This window comes from Gobius niger, assembly GCF_951799975.1.
Source record: "Gobius niger genome assembly, chromosome: 4".
NCBI lineage: Eukaryota > Metazoa > Chordata > Actinopteri > Gobiiformes > Gobiidae > Gobius > Gobius niger.
In genome coordinates this window covers 36,584,985-36,608,927 of record NC_136855.1, presented here as the reverse complement: position 1 = coordinate 36,608,927, position 23,943 = coordinate 36,584,985, and the positions used below count along the sequence as shown (strand labels likewise).

The window sequence follows — 23,943 nt, the reverse complement described above, 5'->3', positions numbered from 1 at the left end:
GCATTATGCAACTTTTATGTGGTAAAAAAAAAGTTGATATTTGTGCGCTCCAGGATCAATTGTTTTGTAGGTTTTCTCGTCAGCAGAGAAAACCTACCGCACAATTGATCCTGCAGCGTTGTAGAGACCACCGTGAAGAACAGTAAAGGTGCCATGCTGACCACCCATACACCCACTGGGTCATTACCAGGACAAATACGCACAAATATCAACTTTTTCCCCCCACATAGAACATACTGCACTTTTAACAGTAGAAGGAGGAACAACCACATTAAACAGGATTACTCAAAACATCAAAACAAGGCAGTTATGATAAAACCAAGTGAAAAACATCATCCAAGGGGCTTTGATGTTCACGGTGGATTTGGCTGCCGACTGAAAGACGTCACCGAGCCTCACATGTAACTGTGGGGGCCGTTGTTTAAACCACGTGCTCAGAATGGGTAGAGCCGCTGGTTGTCACTTCTGCTTAGCGCTCAGGCCCGTTCTCCCAGTAAGGTCACATTTCGCTCATACATTACCCCATTACGGCAACTTAGCGTGGATGCGTCACACGGCGGTACATTTCAGAAACGGCTCCGTCTCAAATGGGAGTGTCAGGACTTTGAGAGTAGGTCACGGGAAGGTTGCATGTAATTGCGGGGCTCTGAGACTCTTCAAAGCCTAAATGTTCTTTAATGGGACGGAGAGAGGGCATAGAAATATAAATTACAGCTGAGGTCAGAGTCGATGCAGGTGCAGCACGCGGCCCGGGCACCTGAGAGGCTGTCACGTTCACTCCATCACCCCGGCATGTGTCCGCCCGCGAGCAGACAACCCGCCGGAGCGTGAAGTAACCCCATCCTACCCCAGGCAGTTGTTACCAAAATGCATATACACCACACTGGATCCGAGAAGTCGCTGAAGTCAATGAATAAAATAGGTTTGGCCCGTTGGTTTGGACTGTACAGTGTTTTCCTCACAACTGTAGAAGCCAAAAACCACCTGACCAAATTTTTTTTACAAGCAAATTTTGGATCTATGTCATGGTTTACTGTTTTCTTTGTGACATTAGTTTGGCCTCTTTGCTGCATTTTCCAGGTCAGTTTATGCACACAAGCTCATAAACAAATGGGATTATATGAATATCAGATCATCTACAGGCGCTTGTCATATAATTAGAATATCATGAAAAAGTTCATTTATTTTTACTTTACTTATTTACTTTTAATGGACACCCTACAGCCAATCAGAATCGAGTATTCACCCAGATCATACAGACGACATCTCTGGAATCACCCATATATGGTCATGTTTGAAAACAGTTAAGGGGGAAAACAATTTGGAGAAAATACTAAACTTTCTCTAATTATTCAAAAAACTACTTTAACAAATGCTGAATTATGAATATAGTTTTCTACTAAATAAAGATACAAAGAAATGGAGAGGAGCAAAGTGTTTCGACAGCCCATAAATACATAAATAACTGAGAATGCTAACACAATGCTTCATGTTAGCATCGTTCTAATGCTAACGGCTAGCTACAACTGCCGGTTTTTCAATTTGCTGTGATAAAAAATCCATGGGCCTGATCTACACTTGACTTTATTTACGTGTGATAAATAAGTTCATATTCCACCAGAAAATGACTTAAAAGGGTGGACAATTGTGTTACAATTTAATAATAATAATAATAATGCTTCGGTTTTATATAGCCTAGCGCTTTTCTGGACACTCAAAGACGCTTTACATTGCATTATTCATTCACTCCATACCCGGTGGTGGTAAGCTACTATTGTAGCCACAGCTGCCCTGGGGTAGACTGACGGAAGCGAGACAACCAGTCTGCGCCATCGGCCCCTCCGACCACCACCAACCATTCACTCACGCACTACATTGGCTAGGCTTCCTGGTGTTACTAAACGGTCTCCCATCCAAGTACTGACCAGGCCCTTCCCTGCTTAGCTTCCAAGGTCTGATGGGATTGGGCATCGCAAAGGCGGTATGACCACAATTTCCCCCTTGGCGAGGCCACGCCCCTTCTATGACGCGATGCCGTCTGTATCTATGAGATAATATTGTATAGTATTACCATGGAGTTTCTCTGTAAACTGATCATGACGCTCTAAAATGAACCACAAAGCTGTAACTTTTACAGACGCTTCGATCACCAATGTTTCCAACCTGGACAACTGGAACGCTTACAACTCAGAGAAAACGTTTTATCCTGGTCAGATTTCCAACTTCCGACATACATAATGTCCAACTAGATGTGGTGCTGCATTTTATTTTGGGAAAGTTTGGCATTTTTCCGTTTGCACGTCAATACAAACCATTTAAATGCACTTGTAACTTGAGTGACTTGAATTATAATGTCAAATATATCACTGTATCTGGTTTAAGTAACCATAGTCCTTAGTTACTGTAAAAAGTAATGCAGTTTTGTTACTTGTTACCCCCTGACGCTGTTGGTGTTATTACAGAATGTGAATCAGTATCACAAGTCCAGGATGCTTTTGCATATATATCCTGAAGAGAGCAGGAAGCAGCCCCGGGCTTGTTACTCCACACAGAGTGTCCAGTGTGGCTGCTATTCCTCTTGAGTGTGAATAACAGTCAGTAATGCTATGCAGATTGTATGCGGTCAGCTCTACACGCATACATAACCCTAAAGTGCCCCTTCAGCAGTGCACCAACACGCCGGCGATTGGGCAAATACTGCTCTGATCACAGCCTAATAAATCAATAATGCATAAATCCACCTTAAATGAGCTCCCCCCCCCCCTCATCCCCGGCACATGTGCAGCTGAGGCGCGCCCACCACCTCGCGGGATCACAGTGCCATCTATCGGCGAGAAGTGCCACCGCACGCCACACGGGAGCCCTCATCATCAGCGCACACACTGCTTATTCCCCCCCCCGGAGCGAGAATGCACCCCGGGCTGTACGAGCATGCAGCACCGTCCTCCAGGCTTGTTATTATACAGTAATTCAACACGGCCGATAGGATTTTAATAACCGTGCAGCCCAACAGATCGCATTGGCAGCACTGGCAAACATGAGGAAACTGATAGCTCATGTTTTATTCGTCTGGTTATGATAAAATGCTACGGACAAACAAAATCCTAAAATCTATTTGCATTCATTTGGCCGCGCGTCTTCCCGAAGCGAACACGTGTATGATGATTTACCAAGTGATGCCGGCGCCATGTTGCGAGATAGGGACGGGCAACTACTTGACATGTAAACTTTAGTCGCTCTCAGTTATTGTCAGGCGAGGGTGGTTTTTTTCGATAACGCTACTTTTACGATACTTGGTTTACGATACCGAGACCTGAACGATATGTTTACTAAAGCAGTTGTTGTCTTGAACCAGAAAACAGAACAAAACTGTTTGAAAGAATTTATCATACAGGGTTCGTCTCCAGAAATGGATGAAAAATAGGGGATAGAAATGGAAAATATTAGGTGAAATTGTGGCAAAAAAAAAAAAAAAAACAGAAAAAAAATTGAAAATTGGGAGAAAATATTTGTAAAAAAAAAAATTAACAAAAATAAGGAAAAATTTGTAAAAAAAAATAATAATAATTGTGGGAAAAATGCCACAAACATTCAGAAATAAAAAAATCAAATCATTTATTTGAGCTGAAACAACCAAGTCACTTCCTTTAACGCTGTCCCTGCGCCAACAGCATCAAAAACATTTTTTTTTTCTCGATAACTTTATTTTTTCGACACCATTAGTACCTAAACCTTCTTTTTTAATATACCAATATCGTTTAATGCAGGGGTGTCCAAACTTTTTTCATGGGGGGGGGCGCATATTGAAGCGTACACGGGGTGAAGTGCCGTAGATCGGTAGTTAGTGCCGCAAAACCTTCGACTAGCAGAGGTTTAAATTGTGCCCCACACCTATATTTAAGCTTAAAACCTTCATGCCAGCTCAGTCTCACAGTAAAATGTTAGTTGTTCGGTTAAAATTGTAAAGAATTATTACATTTCAGATAAAAAGGTCCATCTCTGGTGCTGTGTACCGATACAGCAAGAGGCCGAGGGCCACCATAAATTGGTCTGAGGGCCGCATTTGGCCCCTGGGCCGCACTTTGGACACCCCTGGTTTAATGGTACCCAGCCCTAGTTCTTGTCATGGGGCTTTTTCATCATCAGGTCATCACCAATTGTACGAGAGAAACAGCACTTGGTTCGGAGGAGAACAATGAAATATTTGTGTGACATACATCGCTGGTTCTCAATAGGGTCGCAAGTTTCAGCTTTTATGGGTTTATTCAATGCAATCCATCGGCTCAAAACTAACCCACAGCTGTTCTACGCAATTTAGTTAAAAAGGCACTTACTTACAAACATATCAAAATAAATGTACTGTATTCAAAGGCGCTATCCTACCTGTTTTTCTTTTCCTTGTGATGGAACAAAATAAGCTTTTTCCTCCAGGGCTATCGTAAACTCAGACATGAATGAACATACAGGCTCGTTTTCTATCATTTCTGTGAAAGTGACCCTGAAAACTGACCCTGCCAGTTGTGAAATGAGCTTTAAACTCATCCACGTTAATACTAATATTAACCACTTAACCGCCACCTTAGGGTCAGCAATTATTTACATCCAGTTCTCAAAGCGTATTGACTGGAGAGCTTACAGCCTATGTGCCAGTGTGATACCTAATTTGAAAGCCAAGACCTTCCAGTTTTTAAACATATGTGTGAGATCCGTGTGAGGGAAACACAACTTACATTACATTTGCCGTTCTTAACCCTAATTATATCCTGATTAGTGTAACCATAACGCTAACACTAGCCCCCTGATTAAGGGGAACTGCAGCTAACAGGTTAATGGCTTATACTTGTATTGCGCACATGGATAAGAACACGTTAAGAACATGGGTGCTACAAACACTGCAGGAAATAAAAAAGGGACAAACGAGGAGGTATCCGGGCAAGACTCTCAGCAAAGCCACACAAATCTTCTATCCCTGCTATCGTTCTGGCAAATGTTTGTTCACTGGAGAATAAAACGGATTATAATTGTCTGTTAAGCTCTTTCCAGAAGAGGGTGAAAGACTGTTGTGGAGCGGAAGGAGCTGCACAGGAGGAATAGTAGGGAAGTGCTGACCAGTGCAGGACACCACGCTCTGAAACAGGGACAAGCTGGTACACTGCAAAAAGTGGATTCTAAGCAAGTAAAAACTTTCTTACTTTAAGAAATAAGTTCTTATTTTTTCCCTAAAAAGTAATAATGTTTTGCCGAGCAAAGTTTTCCTGAGAAAAACAATTCTTATTTTAGGAAATAAAATCTATCCATTTCTTGACTTTTTGAATCTTCTTCAGCTTTAGACAAAGAATATTTTTTCTTATTTTCAGAAAAAATAAGATCACAACTCTTAATTTAAGTACTGATTCTCACAGATAGATAATACATTCCATTCTTTAAAGTCGGCGGCACGGTAGTGCAGTGGTTAGAGCCTCCGCTTCACAGCTCGAAGGTCCCAGGTTCCATTCCCACCAAGACGGGGTCTTTCTATGGGGAGCATGTTCTCCCCGTGTCTGCGTACGTTTCCCCTACCACTAAAAACATGTACAATGGGTGAATCCTCCAGCCAGGTGATTCTGACCATGGGTCCCTTAAATATTAGTATTTATTAAGAACATTTTGCTCAAAAATGTGTGTAATTTTTACTTAAGTAACATTTTACTTAAATCAAGCAACATTTAAGTAAAATACCCACAATTTTTCACTAAATAAGAATGTTTTCCTTAAATTATTCCCTTTTCTGAGGACATTTTGCTTAATTCTAGCTATTTATTTGCTTAAATTTAGTGCGTCTTTCTTAAAATATTCTAGAAATAAGAATTCTTAGCAAGAAAAAAATGCTTACCCCATTGGCAGAAATCCTTGTTTTTAGTAGGGTACTTTTCACAGTGTAAAGCACTTACTTAAAACTTACTTATTACTTTATTACACATTTCCTGTCTATTTTGCTCCCCCTGAATGTTTCTTGAGAGCTGATGGAACAACTAAATCCCTCCTTTGTGAAATCAATACAGTCTTATCTTACATAGATTCAATATTTTCATTATTACTCTGCTGAAATCTCCTCTTACAGATTCTCCAGGATGAACTCCACGTCTCATTGTTACACGGGCGTCATTAAAGCGTGAGTAGCTCCCTGTAACGTGTTTGCCGGATAAAAGCTCCTCACAGAGAAAACATGTTTGAGACCTGCTGCTTTACAATGGAAGCTAATGTAGTATCGCTGGAAGAAAGTGCCCTTCTCAGAACTCCAACCCTTCAAGACGTCAAGCACCATCATTACTCCCACAATCCCCGCTCACAAGCCCCTTACTGTGCTTCACTCCATCTGCTCTCAGGACCACTGCTTTTAGATTAAAGACGTCACACTTGTTTTAATCCCGGGAAAAACAAATCTCGCACCGGATACGCATTTAGAACGATCAGAGACAAAACATTGACGATTATTCCTAGGCCATTATGTGGAAAGCAAAAAAAAAATGGCACAATACTATGGGATTAGTTTATTCAGCTTGTCCCAAAATCAGGCTGTCACCCTCCTCTGCACCGGTGCAAAAAGAGAAAGAAGTGCTCCCTCTGCTGGTGTTTTGTGTTACGACATGGAATTGATATGTATGTATATTATATTAACCCCTTAACTCCCACCTGGACCGAGCACATTTTCTCCATTTTGGCTTTACCCCAGTCCAAAAGCTTCTGGAAAAAAGGTGTGAAAATAGCGACAGAACTGAGACGAAAGCAATGATGAAGATGTGACAAAAAAGTGAGAAAACTTTGACAAAAAAGTGACGAAAAAATTTGACAAAAAATAACAAAAAATGTGACAAAAAATGTGACAAAAAATGTGACAAAAAAATGACAAAAAATTGATTAAAAAAAATTGATTAAAAAAATGACAAAAAAGTGACAAAATGTTGACAAAAAAGTGACGAAAAAAGTACAAAAAAGTGATGAAAAAATTACAAAAATGTGACAAAAAATAACCCAAAAAATGACAAAAAATGTGACAAAAAATGTGACCAAAAATGTGACAAAAAATGACAAAAAAATGACAAAAACATTTATTAAAAAAATGACAAAAAAGTTACAAAATGAGTTGAAAACCCCCCCAAAAAAAGATGGGAAAAAAATGCATGACGTGAGGAAAAAGATCCATTTAGATGAGTTTTGTAGATCTGAGCTTTCAGATGAGGTGTTACACTGGCCTACAGGATTTGGGTAAAGCTGAACTGGAGAAAATGCTCTCGGTTCAGGCGGGAGAAATACCAAGGCTAACCCCAGGCTCACACTGAATCCTGAACGGTCACAGCACACAGGGTTTATACAGGCAGAGGCAAGTCCAATTTAATGCTTTTTATGCCCAAATACTAGATTTTGAAGCCACAATCAAAGAAAAGACATCTGCGCATATTTAATTTCTTAGGATTTGCAAACATTTCATCAAACAGAGGAAATAAAATTGTACAAAACAGACAACTTTTGAGCAAAAATGTGGTCAATTCCAGCCAAAACTGCAACTGAACATGTTTTAGGAAAGGGGTGTCGAACTCGTTTGGCCCGTGGGCCGAAATTAGGCCCCCCACGGCGGGTCACGGGCCGCATATATTGTAAAGGACTGTGGCCTCATAAATAACGGCTTGCACTTATTGTGCTTCATCAGCCTGTGTCACATGTTTCTCAAAGTGCTACATAAAGCCATTACTCATTCACTCCACATTCGATGGCAGTGAGTTACTACTGTGGTCATACCGCCTTTGCGATGCCCGATCCCGTCAGACCTTAGCAGCTAAGCAGGGAAGAGCCTGGTCGGTACTTGGATGGGAGACCGTTTAGTAACACCAGGAAGCCTAGCGAATGTAGTGAGTGAGTGGTTGGTTGTGGTCGGAAGAGCCGATGGCGCAGACTGGTTGCCTCGCTTCTGTCAGTCTACCCCAGGGCAGCTGTGGCTACAATAGTAGCTTACCACCACCAAGTGTGGAATGAATGAATAATGCAATGTAAAGCGTCTTTGAGTGTCCAGAAAAGCGCTAAATGAAACCGATGCATTATGATTCTTATTATTACTGTAGCCACAGCCGCCCTGGGGCAGACTGACCATTTACCACGTGGCTATAATATGCTGTTTATATCCTGATCTCTTATTATGTCACTGCCCTCTGCTGGACACGTGCGGAATTCTTTCCTTTTTTTTAACTTAAGCTGCCCCCTAGTGGCTGGAGTGAACAAACAGGTTATTTCAGTAAAATATCCATAACTACGCACAGGAATGGGCTAGAGACTTACTTTTTTTTTTGCCATGCTCAGGAATTCATGCTCCTCAAAGGGCCACATTAAATAATCTTGCCTGCGGGCACAATGCCACACATTTTAAATCTTCATTTTGGTATTTCCAATGAACTTATACAGTGAACCTTGAGCAATGTCATAATTTTCGAGGAAATTTAGATATAATGGCAGCTTGAATCACATCGTAATGCTTTTTAATGACATTTAAGGCCTTGATTTTGGCGTAGTTAATTCAATGACTTTTAATACCTTGTGGAAACCCTGAGTGCAGCCTCCGCAAGAAATAAAATCAATGTTGATGGCTCACATTAACCCTGCGCTGTGAGGGTCCGGTTACTGAGCATATCTTTGCCGGACGGCGCAGATGCCGCAGCACTTACACAAACCAAACAGGAAGTCAGACACTAGCCAGGGAAGAAAATCCAGCTCATGTAAACAACGCAACAAAACAGAGATACACAAGCATGGGGGCGATGTCAGATTATCTTGGGGTGGACGTGGACACCAGGTTTCACACTGGAAGAGGAAAACCATTGCTGTATTTGGATCATGTGGATTTCCAAAGGCAGCAACAGAAAGGTTAGTGCTAGATCGTATGCTCCGGGGGGTCAGTCTGCTGTGAAAACGTGAGATATCATGACACAAATTAAGGTTAGGGCCAGGGAAATGGTTAACCTCTTAACTCCCGCCTGAACCGAGAGGATCTTTTTCCTCACGTCATCAGATTTTTTTTCCAACATTTTTTTGTTGGGTATTCAACTCATTTTTGTAACTTTTTTGTAATTTTTTATCACATTTTTGTCATTTTTTCGTCAATTTTTTCGTCAATTTTTAATCAATTTTTTTGTCACATTTTTGACATTTTTTCATCATCATGTGTCAATTTGTTTTTGTTTTTTCCTTTTTTCTTTTCTTGACACTTTTTCATAAATTTTTCGTCACTTTTTTGTCAATGTTTTCTCACTTCCATCATTGTTTTATTGCTATTTTCACAGCTTTTTTCCAGAAGCTTTTGGACTGGGGTAAAGCCAAACTGGAGAAAATGTGCTCGGTTCAGGTGGGAGTTAAGGGGTGAACTTTAAGGACTAGGGTTAGGATTAGGATTATTTGTATTTTTAGACAAACCAACTCATAGATCTATACAAACTCACAGCAGACCGTCCCTCCGGAGCATACGATCTAGCACTAACCCAACAGAAAAGAGCAGGCACGGAGTGGATTAGCTGCACTTCCGACAGTGAATTATAAGTTTGATCTGCCCTTTCTACATATAAACGCACTGAAACCCCCGCGGGAAACCCTGTGAACTCGTCATCTTGTGGGGTCTCCTTCCCAGAGTCTCTATTTCATGCAGCCAAAATCTGGAACATACTTGATGAGGATATGATATATATGTTGTATGTAACTCTACTTAATGCAAGCCACAGTTTACTGAAGACGTTTAGTAGTCAGTTTGAGCCCGGCGTAAGGCATCTAAAGTCGTTGTAAAAGCCTGTATAAAGAAGAATAGTGTGGGAGGTTTAAAATGCACTTTTATAACACTGTACTCTGTGTTTCTTTGCTGCAACTCATTCAGAAAGGATGCCTGCCCACTGGCTAACTAGCGGTTCAATACCAGCTATTTGCAGAGCATACTGATGGCAGCTGCGAGGGAATTCTCCCTGAGTGAAGATGTCAGTACGACTGTATGTTAGGTGGCGGTTGGAAAGACCATCGGTGCGGCTTTTCGCCCATGTTTCCATCACATGCGCAATGAAGGTGTATACGAAGAACTGAGACTTAGCTTCAGGACATCTATGGCTCTGCGTGCTACCTGTAAAACACTCGATGATTCATTTGCATGTGAATTCAGAAACCGTTATCTATTGCACACTCATCCTGGCTCAAGACCTGGGAATGGGTTCTTGGCGGTTGTCTACTGCTCCTGTTGAAGGATGGGTCAATGCCAAGGACACATTCCCCATCAGGGACAATAATGTCTCCAGCAACCAATACAAAACACCCGAACTCACACAATAATATTCCATTGATTATGGCGAGGCCTCACAGCCAAAAGGTCCAGGTACGATTCCAGGAACAGATTAAGCCTTCCTTTACAAGCCTTATACCTCAACTTGATTACAAACAATGAAAGAGAGAGTGAGTAAAATGAATAGTCAATTGTGGTCTAAACTCAACATCCCATTTCTTAACAAGGATCAAGGATGAGTTTATAATATACAGTAACTGGCAGTGTCTGTGTCATAGAAATGTTCATGAAATTGATATAAATGCTTTATTATTAGATGAACAGTAGTTTCCATTATTATCTTAGCTTTTCAAAATAGTGAAAGAGGAAAAAAATATTTTGTTCCACTACTGGAATGATGTCAGCTATAGGGCTTTTAAACAGGGTTTCTGCAGGCCTGACTGAGTCAAATTCAGACTGTGAAAAGTAAAAATTAAGACATACTCACATATTTATACTGACTTTACAGTGCCGGGAAATTTCAACAGCAGAAATCACTTCATGATCACATTTGAGCGCTGTTTTGGGGATTTAGCTGTAGAGTGCCAACAATCCAGACCATTTTTCATGATGTTTGTAGCACCACAGCGTACTCTATGTTATAGCTATGGACACATGTTATGGCTTGTTTGAAAGGCGAGACTCTAAGCTCTCCGTAGGTGAAAACAGTTTAATTTTACGTGCCTCAGTTCCTGAGAAATCTAAGCTTAACAGAGGCAAGTTTTGATCAAAATCACTGTTTTTTTTTCGAGAAACAGAGATATCGCTTGTTTTATGAAACACAGCTGTCTCCCTCATTTCGCTCTCTTCACTGGGCTGTGATTGAAAACAGGGGCTTCAGAAAAGAACATCAACTATTGAGAATGTCTGGGTGTGAGTTTCACGTTGTTTTAAGAGAACATAGAGCTGAAATATTGTGACAAAAATATGGGTGCAGGTCTCACGTCTGAGACAAGGTTTATTTTTAGATCATACAAAACAGTCGGCTCGTTGACCTCATTGGTCTTCTGAAAAAAACAAAAAGTTCAAAGACTTTAAGATGTTTTTTCTTGTATTTGCGTGTTTCCTCCAAGCACTCGACTCTTCTTAAAACATGTGAGCAACGTTGGAGAATACCACAGTACCACAGCAGCAGGGTTTCACCAGAGTTGCCGATTTGATCAAACAGAAGAACAGCTTGAAAATCAACAAGACTCGAGCAGGGAACAAGACAGGCAGATGTAGAATCCAAATGTCCAACGGTCAGCAGTGAAGCAGCTTATGGATGATTGAAAAAAAAATAAAAGTTGAAATAATAAACGATGCACATCTCAAATTTAACTCCAAAGGTCTTAACCTCTTACCACCCGCCTAAACCAAATGCATTCTGTCCCCTTTGGCTATTATATAGGTCTGTGTAACACCTCATTTGAAAGCTAAGACCCACAAAACTGATCTTTTTCCTCCCGTTGTTGCTGTGTTGTGACACATTTCTTGGTTGTGTTTTTGTCACATTTTTGTTGAATTTTTGTCACATTTTTGGTGAACTTTTGTGACTTTTTGGTTGTGTTTTTGGTTGTGTTTTTGTCACATTTTTGTTAAATTTTTGTCACATTTTTGGTGAACTTTTGTGACTTTTTGGTTGTGTTTTGGTTGTGTTTTTGTCACATTTTTGTTGAATTTTTGTCACATTTTTGTCACATTTTTGGTGAACGTTTGTGACTTTTTGGTTGTGTTTTTGTTGAGTTTTTGTCACATTTTTGTAGAATTTTTGTCACTTTTTGGTTGAATTTTTGTCACATTTTTCTTGAGTTTTTGTCACATTTTTCTTGAGTTTTTGTCACTTTTTTGTTGCGTTTACATCCTTGTTTTCTTCTCATTTTTTGTGGCTGTTTTGGTGCTTTTTTCCCAAAGAGCTTTTTTGATTAGGGTAAAGCCAAACTGGAGAAAATGGGATCCGTTCAGGTGGGAGTTAAGAGGTTAATTAAAGACATGCTGTTGCTGAAATCCTCTAATGATAAAAAAAACACTTATATTCACTTCACATACTTTAAAAGACCGCTGTACCACCTTTCCCAAAGACACCACAGCATTACAGTTTGCCGGACACAAGTTTTGCACCAGCAACCGCAGAGCTAGTGGCCAAATGCCTTTTCCAAACGAGCTCCTGTCAAGCTTTACAACATTATAGAGAAAATAGCCAATAGCAATTCCATATAGTCTTGCAGGGCTTGTAAAAAATCAAGCAATTTTCCGTGCTCCTGTACCGCTCGGCTCTGTATGGGGAGGCGGCGCAGGTAGCTGCATTTCCCATATAAAAGGCTTTCACGCACTATTGATGTGATGATAGAGAATCAAGTAAAGAGCGCTGGAGCAGGCAGGAGTGGACAGCTGAAGTCACAATTCATTTCCCAGCTCCGGGCGCACGTCTGAATGGCCCCACATAACAGTCAAATGAGGATGTCACAAATGATCAGCTCGGCTCGTGTCCCCAACCCCTACACTGTCCAGGAGCCAGGAGATGACAGGTGCAACAGAAAACACACACACACACACACACACACGTCGGGTTTGTGTGGCTCATGGGGACATTATATACACATTCTATTTTCTTGATTCAAAATATAATATACCACTGCAACATGCTGAAGGTTTGAAAAGGCAATTCATGGTCTCCAAAACTAAAATTTGTTTTTGCTTTTTTTTAAGTCCAGATTAGGCGGTTAACAAAGAACAGAAATCCTTTATTAACCATTGAGATGAATATAAATGACTTTAGTGAGTTTCTAAATGATTTTCTGAAAATTATAATTGTTTGTCAAGTTGGAAAAGGGGTTTTGGGGTTCCCAAAGAGTCCAGGGGTAAAATATGGTGTTATCACAGATATAATGTAATAAAGATGACCGGGTCCCATTCATCCCCATTCATTGAAAAAGGTTCCAGAGTTGTGTGTGTGAAACTTAATGGCCGCTCTGTCTCCTCCTACGCAGCCTGCTCCTAAAAAGGGCAAAAAGGCGGGAAGCCCTGCACTCGAGGAGTGGGCGAAGCCTCCACAGAGCTCCAGAGCTTGATTGACAGGCTCTGGAGCCAGTCAATGTACTGAAAATGCTTCCAAATTTTGGGGCAAAAACCAGCGTGGTTAAAAATATTTCACCTAACCCAGCGTTATCACATCGGTCATAGCGATTTTTAGAAAAAAAAAAACTCTTTGGAGCCAGCCTATTCCGTTCTTGGGACGTTTGAAATCCCATTAGAATCAATGCTCCCAAGTGTCTCTTGGAGTCGCCCCTGGCCACCAGGGGGTGGTATTACAGCAATGTGAGCTCCCCACCATAAGGAGCAGACAGAATGTTTCGGCCTACAAGGGCCATACAAGCGCCTTCGCTCTGCCCGATCAGATCTCAGAAGCCAAGCAGGGAAGGGCCTGGATTGTACTTGACGGGAGGCTGACACCAGGAAGCCTGGGTGAAGTAAGTGAGTGAGTGAGTGAGTTGTTGGTGGTGATCTGAGGGACCAATGGCACAGATTGGCAGCCTCGCTTCCGTCAGTCTATCCCAGGGCAGCTGTGGCTACCACCACCAAGTATGTTGTGAATGAAAAATGCAATGTGATGTGTCTTTGAGTGTCCAGGAAAGCGCTATATAAAACCAATGCATTAGTATTATGATTATTATGTCTTAAATAATCTATATAATGTAAACACTGATTCAAACACTGCTCGTTTGAATAAATGGTAAATGGTCTCAACTTAAATAGCGCTTTTGCACCTTTATTAGGACTTTAGCACTTCACAGCAAGGAACCAGTCCACTCACTCACACTCAATCATACACCGGTGAAATAATCCTTCATGCTCAAGTGGTCTCCTTCACAACACTCTTCTACAGTCTGTACACGGCGTCATAACATACATCCCTACATGCTCCAATGTCTATTAAAGCCCCTCTACTTTAAGCAGATGTTGTTCTGATCATTGAGGTATTCAAATTACTTTCATGGTACTGTATCTGCAACTGTTTTACTTCCTTTTTACATACTAGAGGACATTTTAAGGTAAGGTAAGGTGAACAATACCAACTAAGAGTGAAGGATTATAGTTCAAAAACATGACCTATCTGCATTTTTCCCTCCAATGTTTAAGGTTGTTGTGATTGATGGTGGACGGAGAGGCCGTTGGCGCACACTGACAGCCACTTTCCCATCAGTGAGCCCCAGTGCAGCTTCACCACAGAGAATCATCATTACCAAGTGCTACTGAAAGGTGAATAAATAATGCAACATAAAGCTCATTGAAATGTAATTCACAAATCCAAGCCGATATCGATTATTTATGAATCGACTAGAGCTTAAACTTCAACCAACCCCTTTGCCCGAACCATAACCTCACCCGCGTCTAACCCTGAAAACCTGGTGGATGTGGCAAACGTCAGAGACCAATTACAGATCCCCAGGAGGAAAACAGGTCCCCGTGAGTGACTGTTTCAACAGGTTTAAGTCCCCACATGTCTTGGTAAACAGGCACACACACACACACTCATCTGCCACGTCATATTCCTGTCCGCTTCAAGCGCCTTCACGAGCCGCATTCTGAATAATTAGATCAAAAGATTCCGAGATGAAGATGAGGCTGGAGTTCCTGTATGTCTATTCCCATTAGAGCGGCGGGGAAATTAGTATTCAAGAAAAGGCGCCTTATCTTCAAAATAATGTGGGGCAGAGAGCAAAAAATTAAGACTTCAATGCGAGTCGAAAGGAAATGTAACACTCACTGCGACGGCTCTTACCTTCTACAGACGCCGGTGCGGTTTGAGAGGCTTTGCATTGTGCCGCTGTGTTAAGTGTGACCGGCGGTGGGGAATTCATATGGTACAAAATGGATGCCAGGTTTGTTTCAGAGGCAGCTGAGTGAATGAATGAATCTGTGTGTAACAGTACTTTGGGCAACGCTAAAAGTTCCATTGAATATGATAAGCGCTGTAGCTACAAATGCTACTTTTGGTGTTGATGCTTCATTCACTGCGTCGGAGCCTCTTTCAGTAACACCTGGTCACCTGACTGTCTCGAAAACTGCTTCATTCTGTGAGTTGTGTATCGTGTCTCAAAGCGGGTCATCGGCTCAGAGCGTCTCACTGAGCTGCCTGTAGCGGCGAGGCGCTAAACAACGTCCATATAGTGATCTAAATCATTAGCCATAGATAAATAAATGTGCTGTATTTCCCCCATTTCCCATTTAACTGCGTTAATGTGGCGAAAGTGGCTGTGAGCCAGAATACATTTGTAGTTTCTTGTTCTTTACAAAGTCCTGCTTTTGAACAGATACTAAAGCAGTGTTAATTTCGTCTACTATAATATTTAGTCTTAATATTAGTCAAAGTGATATTTTTGACGACTAAAATTGGACTAAAACTAAAAACTAAATTTCTCATGAGACTAAAACTATGACTAAAAAGGAGAGACTAAAATCAAGAAAACTTATGACAGTCTGAAAGAACCTCATATCATTTAAATTCACTGCCAAAGGATCAGCTCTGAGCTTTGTTCATGTGGGAAAAGCTCCATTAAGTCGAGGACCTTGATTAAAATCTGATTATAATGAATATTATAAATGCAAAGTCGACTAAATTAGTCTTAAATTTAGAAGACTGAAATGTAAACTTTTTTTTTACTAAATCTCGACTAAAATTAAATTACATTTTAGTCAAAAGACTAAGACTAAAACTAAAATAAAATATGTTGTCAAAATTAACACTGTACTAAAGCAGGCGTGGAGCTGATCAGGCGAGGGAAACGTAAAGAGCGCCATCTACAGCAAATAGTGCCAAAATTAGCTCTGACTAAATTAAAAGATCGCGCATTGATGTCCTGCCTTTAGCAGCAGAGCCAGGTGACTGAGGCCCCGCCCACTGGAGCTCCGCCCACAGACCCACGTTACAAAGAAAACGACTCTTATTTATCGGCCTATGATTGATTTGATCATTCAAACCTCAATATCAGGCTGTTATAATAAAACTGCCGCACGTCTGTTTGAAACTTCTCTTCCACATGATTGTGTTGGTGCTTCAGTCGTGTTCATGAGAAGTCACGATAATAAAGTTAGTCCACAAGAGGTCAGAGTTCAAACAGAATGAAACCGCTCAAAGACTTCGAAGCTTACGACTCTTTTTTGCAGGAAAGCCTCAAAGTGTTACAAGGCTTAAAGGGACCAAATGGAGTTTAGAAATGTAAAAACATGTTTCAACAATGTTCTAAGGTGTAGAATAAGCCCAGATATATTCACCACAACTGCCTCTAAAATCCTGCACTGTCACTCAAAAAGGTGTTAATTCGGGTCCGAAGTGCCGTCATGCACGAGCTTAATATAGAAGGTGCAGTTACACATATGACCTGAGGCGGCAGTGGTGAGCATAAAATGGTTAACTTGCATCTAGACCCTTTAACTTGCAAATCACTACTTTAATGTTTTTTTCAACAGCGGCTACTATTAGTAAAATATCTCATTTTTGTGCCGCCGTGCTGCAGTACAGAAACGCGTGTCATTTTGTGTACTGACAGAGACTTAAACTGGGTATATAAACTGCAGGATTTTGGCTGTCAGCAACGAAAGATTGCACATCGTGGCCAATATCTCGGGTCATAGCACCAAACCACTGGTCGCGCATTTTGTAGTGAGAAAAACCATCTTGCGACCGACAAGCTGTGTCTGATATGTCGTAATCTTTAAAGCTCAATGAGCCAGCTTCTTCCTATAGTTACAGTCTCTCAGCCTGGTCAGCCAGAAGACACGCTCTTCCTGCTCTTTACAAAGACTGACAGGCGTGTTAACCAATCAGAGAAAAGCTGGATATGACAGAGGCGATATATTTAAAAATGTGAACAATCTATGTCGTGTTTGCCACAAAAACTTAAAGCTGGGTACCTGACTTTTTGTTGTTGTAGGTACAATCTTGTCAAGTACAGTTATGACAATGTGGTCTGTGATTGGATCGATATATAAAACGTTTTGAGATTTGTCTGTTAGCAAAGTTCCAGACGGTTCTGCTTTTGAAAAGATACAAAAAGCAGGAGTGGATGGTCAGAGCCGTAGTGCCATAAGGCACTCTGCTGCCCGGGGGCCCCCAACACTCAAGGGCCCCCATGATACAAACCATTATCCAGAAGCCTGCAGTAAACGCTTGTCTTTCTAACGATTTTGATGATGCAGTTACATCATCTCTCCACCAACGCTCCGTGGCGCTGTTTATCCTTATCCTGCTGCTGCTTTAGTGAGTCATGGTTCCCTAATGTTAGCCTATAATGAGCAGTGGACGGACTTTTTTACTCATGGCTCCACCAGATTATATTTCTAATAGTGAAACCAGTTTATTGTAACACTCTTCATGACCTAAAGAACCTCAGCTTTCTGTACTGAGAAAACCTTATGCAGAGAACTGCATTATGGGAGTTGTCAGGTTACCTGCTCCTGCCCAAATGACGTCCTCTCTCTCAGTGCGCAGTACACCGAGTGGCCACCAGATGGCCCCCTGCTGACATTCTTGCTTGGGGCCCCTTGGCACCCTTGCTATGTCACTGTGGATGGTTGGCCCAGCCCAACGCTAGCGATGCTAACCACAGCCAAACATGGCCTGAAATTCAAACTTCGATCCTAGCTATGATTTAGTCTAACAAAGCATGAGCTTAAAGGGGCTAGATGCAAGTTAGCCATTTTATGCTCACTACTGCCACCTCAGGTCATACGTGTAACTGCACCTTCTATATTAAGCTCATGCATGACGGCACTTCAGACCCGAATTAACACCTTTTTGAGTGACAGGGCAGGATTTTAGAGGCAGTTGTGGTGAACAGGTCTGGGCTCATTCTACACATTAGGACATTGTTGAAACATGAAGGGGGAGGAAAATACTTAATTTTAACATTTAAACTCCGTATAGTCCCTTTAAGATGTTACATTCCCCAGTGTCGCGAAGTGTCACCCACAAATCTTTAAGATAAAGAAACAAAATAGTGAACAGTCCCTTGTACACCCGATTCCTGTAGCAGCGTATGGTATCACAGACATCTCCCTCATATTACATGAGTTGTTATAAATCAACAACTTCATACAGAATGTCTAATCAATCAAACCACCTGGACTTTATTGACGGTCTCGCCACAAAACATGTTGACAGGCTGGGTCTGAATATGCACAAGTGTAGCAAATGTTGGCCATTTTATGCCTCTGGAGCAACAGAACAAGGAGAATTGGGCTGGATAAAACATGGCCAAGCTGCTTTTGGGCCCAGAGAAACAATTTCTATTTTCAGGGGAAAACAGAAAAAACAATCATTTTTGTTCGGCTGCTAGGCATCGACGGCTTCTGTGTAGACTTGATTCTGATAAAGTAGTTACTGGTTTCAAAAGTGTCCATTGTATAAAAGGAGGACATGTAGGTGGCAGAGGGTAGCTGAATGAAATAAATGAGTGGTGCTTCAGGTGTTTTACTGTTGACTCCTGCACTGTATCAGTACCATGCGGCTCCGGAGCTGAATGCATGTCCTTGACCAAAGTGAGCGACTTTGGGAAAAGAATACCGCTCCGTTCCCATCCTCTGAGCTCCTTCATGTGGAGAGCGGCGAGCGGTGTGTGAGCAGCAGTATGCCAGGCTCAGCAGAAACTGGCTGGCCCCAGATCAAAAGACAACATGAGAATCTGAGTAAGCTCCTGTCGGCCGTGCATTATTCTGTCTTATCACAGCGCACATCTCGGGCCGCGCGTGTGTGTGTGTGTGTGTGTGTGTGTGTGTGTGTGTGTGTGTGTGTGTGTGTGTTGTCAATACAGGAGAAAATGGCAGGGAGCGCCAGAGAGACCGGTGACGCTGTGGGAGAATCAAAGTGAATATTCACTAAGGATGTGCCTACACCCTTATGCGCAATTTAATGGAGATGTCTGCATTGATGTGACTATGAAGGAGACAAATCAAACAAAATGGACTTTATTGAGCTTTGAACTATGTTATGATGTAGTATTTTCCTCACTTTTTACGCAGTATTCAGTGATTCACTTTGGTAAGTTCTTCTTCTACTCCTGAAGCGCTCCGATTCGTGCTCCATTTGTTGCGTCACAGACGGAAAAGAAAACTGTCCTCTTTGTAAATCCATCACCGGACTAGATGTAAGTTGGTCATTTTTTATGCTCACTACCGCCACATCAGGTCTTACGTGTAACTGCAGCTTCTATATTAAGCTTGTGCATGACGGCACCGAAGAAACAACTTTTTGAGTGACAGTGCAGGATTTTAGAGGCAGTTGTGGTGAACAGGTCTGAGCTCATTCTACACCTTAGGACGACGTGCCTGGAACATGTAGGGGGAGGAAAATACTGAATTTTAACATTTGTAAACTCCGTATAGTTCCTTTAAAGTGTGTTCTTCACCATCGGTTTGCTAAAAGTGACGGTAAAAGCCTGTGTTCACTGTTTTACAACATTCAATTCCAACTACTGCCTGCAGAGGGAGCTCCATGCCCATCTGATATCCTGACAGTATCTTCCACTTTTCTGTCTTCTTCATACATAGACCATATTTTCAATTGTTAACCTACCTACCTAAAAGAATGATTTAAAGATGGTTAGTTGTTATCATTTGTAGGTATGTATTTGGTAATAATCTCTAAAACATCTTCATTACATCAATATCTTACATTTTATTGATTAGAAAATGCAATGTAGATCTACAATATCTGATGCTCTCCAATTCCTGATGCCGAGTTTTTTTTAAAATTTCACCATGAGAGGATGAAGCTGAGCAAGTCGAGAGGTGAGGAAAGCATTTGTTGGATACATAGACACGTTGGGAGCTGCAGCTGCGATGCAAAGAATGGTCATCAGGGAAGATAAAAAGATTACTCAAAGATGCGCTAGCGGCTTAAAACTCTTAATGATGAGAGAGCAACCTTGTCATGTGGTAAAAAGTTATATTTTTGCATAATTTAAGCATGAATTACTCATAATATATTCACTCTAAAGTCTCCTTTTAGCTTTAAAGGGGGCTAGATGCAAGTTGGCCATTTTATACTCACTACTGCCACCTCAGGTCATACGAATAACTGCACCTAATGTATCAAGCTCATGCATGGCGGCAATTCAGACCCGAAGCAACAACGTTTTGAGTGACAGTGCAGGATTCTACACATTAGGACATGGCTGGAACATGTAGGGGGAGGAAAATACATAATTTCCACATTTTCAAACTCCGCATAGTCCCTTAAAGTCATGTGGCTTCCCTCTTGTTTAGTTTTGTGCTCGAGTCTCTCTTTCCACGGGTCAAAGCGCTCAGTTCCACCTGTGCGCCTCATCCAAAGGTAATCCAGAAAGAGCACATCCTCACCGAGCTAATTAATTATGATCAGTTCAGCGTCTGAATTGCTTTCACTACGATACATCTCCTTCTAATCGATGTTAATGCGAGCAGGTTGGATTTTAAGCTGGATTTAAACTACTCTCAGTGTTCTGGCAGAGGGCATGCTTTGTATGCACGGTGTATGCGCACTCTGCTGGAAACAGTGGGGAATAAAGCGGTTTAAATAAGAGGCTGTAGCGCTGAAGTAGGTTATTAGTAGAGGCACCAATGCAATTCTCTGTTAAGGATATTGGTCCTATCCATGTGGGTTAAAAGTCTAAAGTCAGTTAAATCCGTTTTGAGTAGAGGTATTATTTACGTACTGTACGGAATATTCCCTTTTCCTTTGCATACGCCATATGCACTTAGAACAGGTGTGATGAGCCAACCTTATTATATACTGTATCTAACTCATCCCATATACAACATACGCTCTAGGGCAAACCTTTGTATTCATCTGTGATTACTTGCAGATGCCGGTGCCTCCTGAGTCATACATACACACATTCACCTATGCTTTGCTGGCTAGAAAGCGGATAAATCGCACAGTCTTATCATTCGGAACCCACATCAGATCAGAAAAGCTTGAGTCATTTGTAATAATGTGTATTTATTTGCTGATGTGAGGGAGACAGCTCGTGCAGAATTGACGTCAAAAACATTCCCATTCCTTTCATGCTGTTTGGAGTAGTGAACCCTGGTTGTTTCTTTTACTACAACTAAAGCGGCCCAATATCTATTTCCTCAATTTTGATCAATAACATGGGGAACTGTCCCGCACATGATTAAAGCCTATAAAAGATCACTTGACTCATTCTGCGCTCAAAGCAATAAAAGCGACGCTGTGGATTTGCTGACGTTCCGTTAGTTGAGACAAGGTTTCTGCGGGGCATGAAAAATCATTCAATAAAGCCAACTCTCTTTTTTTTTTTGAGCCAGAATCAAGGTCTTAACACAATGAGCGCCAATTTTTGTTTAATTACGAAACTAGACACTCTAATAAACCTTATGTGTGATTTTGGTAGCTCTGTGATGAACAGAAGTGAATTAAATGACGATCAAAAACTTGTGAAAAGTCACGATCTGGACATTTTATATGTATTATTGCGTTTCTTTTCTTCTTTATTTTTCCGAGGTGGCGTGGCGAACAGCTGTAAACCTCTTCTCTCTCTCTCGCGTTTGATAAAGCAGAGCAGCTTCTCATAGAAAGATTGAAACACTTGAGATTTTAACATTTCACAGAGTTTTTGGTTAAAATCGGTCCAAGGACGGCTGAGAAACATGCTGTTGAAGTCTTCAATCTGAGAACCAGGCTATTTAAAAAATGGTCGATAACTCACGGTGTTTCAAAGCGTGTCAACAATGTTATCATTAAAAATTGACTTGAAACTGAGATATTAAAGGCATTTGCCTCTTCCCAAAACATTAGTGTCCGTCCAGAGAGGAGAGAGTTGGAGAGTTAATCAGAAAGGATAGTGTTTCATAAAACCGCTGTCATCTCCACTTCTAGAAACAAATCTGTGATTTTGATCAAAACTAGCCTCTGTTTAGCCTAGATTTCTCAGGAACCGAGAATTAAACTGTTTGCACATACGGAGAGCTTAGAGTCTCACCTTTCAAACGAGCCATAGCATGTGTCCATAGCTATAACATAGAATAGGCTGCAGTGCTACAAATATCATGAAAAATGGTCCGGATTGTTGGCACTCAACAGCTAAATCCCTAAAACAGTGCGGCCTCAATGTGTTAAATGTCATTAAAACACATTACATTTTATTCAAACTGGCATTAAATCAAAAATCGTTAGAAAATTATGACATCGTGCAAAATCTTTTACTGAACAAGTCCATTGAAAATACCCAAATTATGGTCATGCTTCTGCCTGTATGAACCCTGTGAAAGTGAAAGCCTGTTTTAACTGTTTGATAACGTGTCGTTCTCAGCACCGCCTGCAGATGGCACTCCATGCCCATTTGAAATCCTGACCGGCCCTCGCTATCATTTTCTTTACATGGCCATTATTTAAATAGTTTAAATTGATTTTAAGCCTCATTTATGCATGAAAATCCACTTCATTAGCAAACACATTAGCCTTAGATCACGCGAGTGTGACCGATGAGGGTGTATGAGCTAAATCTGGATGAGCTCTCGCCACGTAACAAGTTTAAACTTAGCGTTTACATCAGCGCTACAGGACAAACACTGCCTCTCCGAAATGTGATGAAAACACGGGAGTGAAACAGAAGAGCACTCAAGGTCAGTTTTTTGGTTTGCGAGGTTGAAAACACAGACAAACACGAAGTATTAGCTCGGATAAACAACCTCCTTTCACACTGTGTATTCACCAGTAACTTCCACCCACCGCTCCTTCCTCCTGACATAAACACTGTCATCCAACGCTTTGTTAGTTAATATGCAAATAAGATCCACTATCATGCCATCAGACAGTCTTATCAGTGACATTCAAACCATCGTCGCTTGTGAATCAACCATCGTCGCCGCGGTGGACCAGACCAACAGGTCATTAGGCCGACAGAGGGACGGCGGCTCCGGCGGGGAATGGGCCTTTAATTGTTTATGAGCTATTGGCATCTCCTGATTTACTTTTGCTGATAGACGCAGCGCTTCACCTACGCTGGCTCTGCTCCCTCTGTGTTTTGGACGTCCAGACATCTTCCCCGAACTTATTCCAGCACCCAAATTGCCCTATGTGATTTTGTTTTTTAAAAAAGTTGTCGCATGTACCAGGTTGGGTTGAATAGGTTGTGTTCACGTGACATCACAACATTCTAAAGAGCCTATAGCCTATAGTTTAAAATTGGGTGGAGCAACTGAAAATTTAATTGTGGTAACTATGGTAACTGCATCATAGAAGGGGGCGTGGCTTCGCAGAGGGGGAAAATAGAATCTTCTGGGAAACACGATTTTTCACTCTTTTTAGCCATTTTCTGGCTAAAAATAAACGTATTTATCACATACAAATGAAGTCAAGTCGGGTCACTATTCACAGCAGATCGTTCAGTAGAAGCAAAAAAACGGCAGTCATAGCAAGCGCTAGCTAGCGTTAGCATTAGCACGACGCTAACATGTAGCATCATGTTAGCATTCTCCGTTGTTTTATGTATTTATGGGCTGTTGAACTAATTCAGTGTTTGTTAAGGTAGCTTTTGAATAATTAGAGAAAGATTTAGATTTTTCTCAAAATTGTTTTCCCCTTAACTGTTTTCAAACATGACCATATATGGGCAATTCCAGAGATGCCGTCTGTATCT

General features: G+C 41.3%; 1 protein-coding gene across 2 annotated transcripts in view; it reads right to left on the bottom strand.

Moving 5' to 3' along the window:
- luzp2 (leucine zipper protein 2) overlaps nt 1-23,943 on the bottom strand; it is a 203,086-nt gene that overhangs the window by 160,062 nt on the left and 19,081 nt on the right. The gene's annotated exons all lie outside the window — the stretch shown is intronic.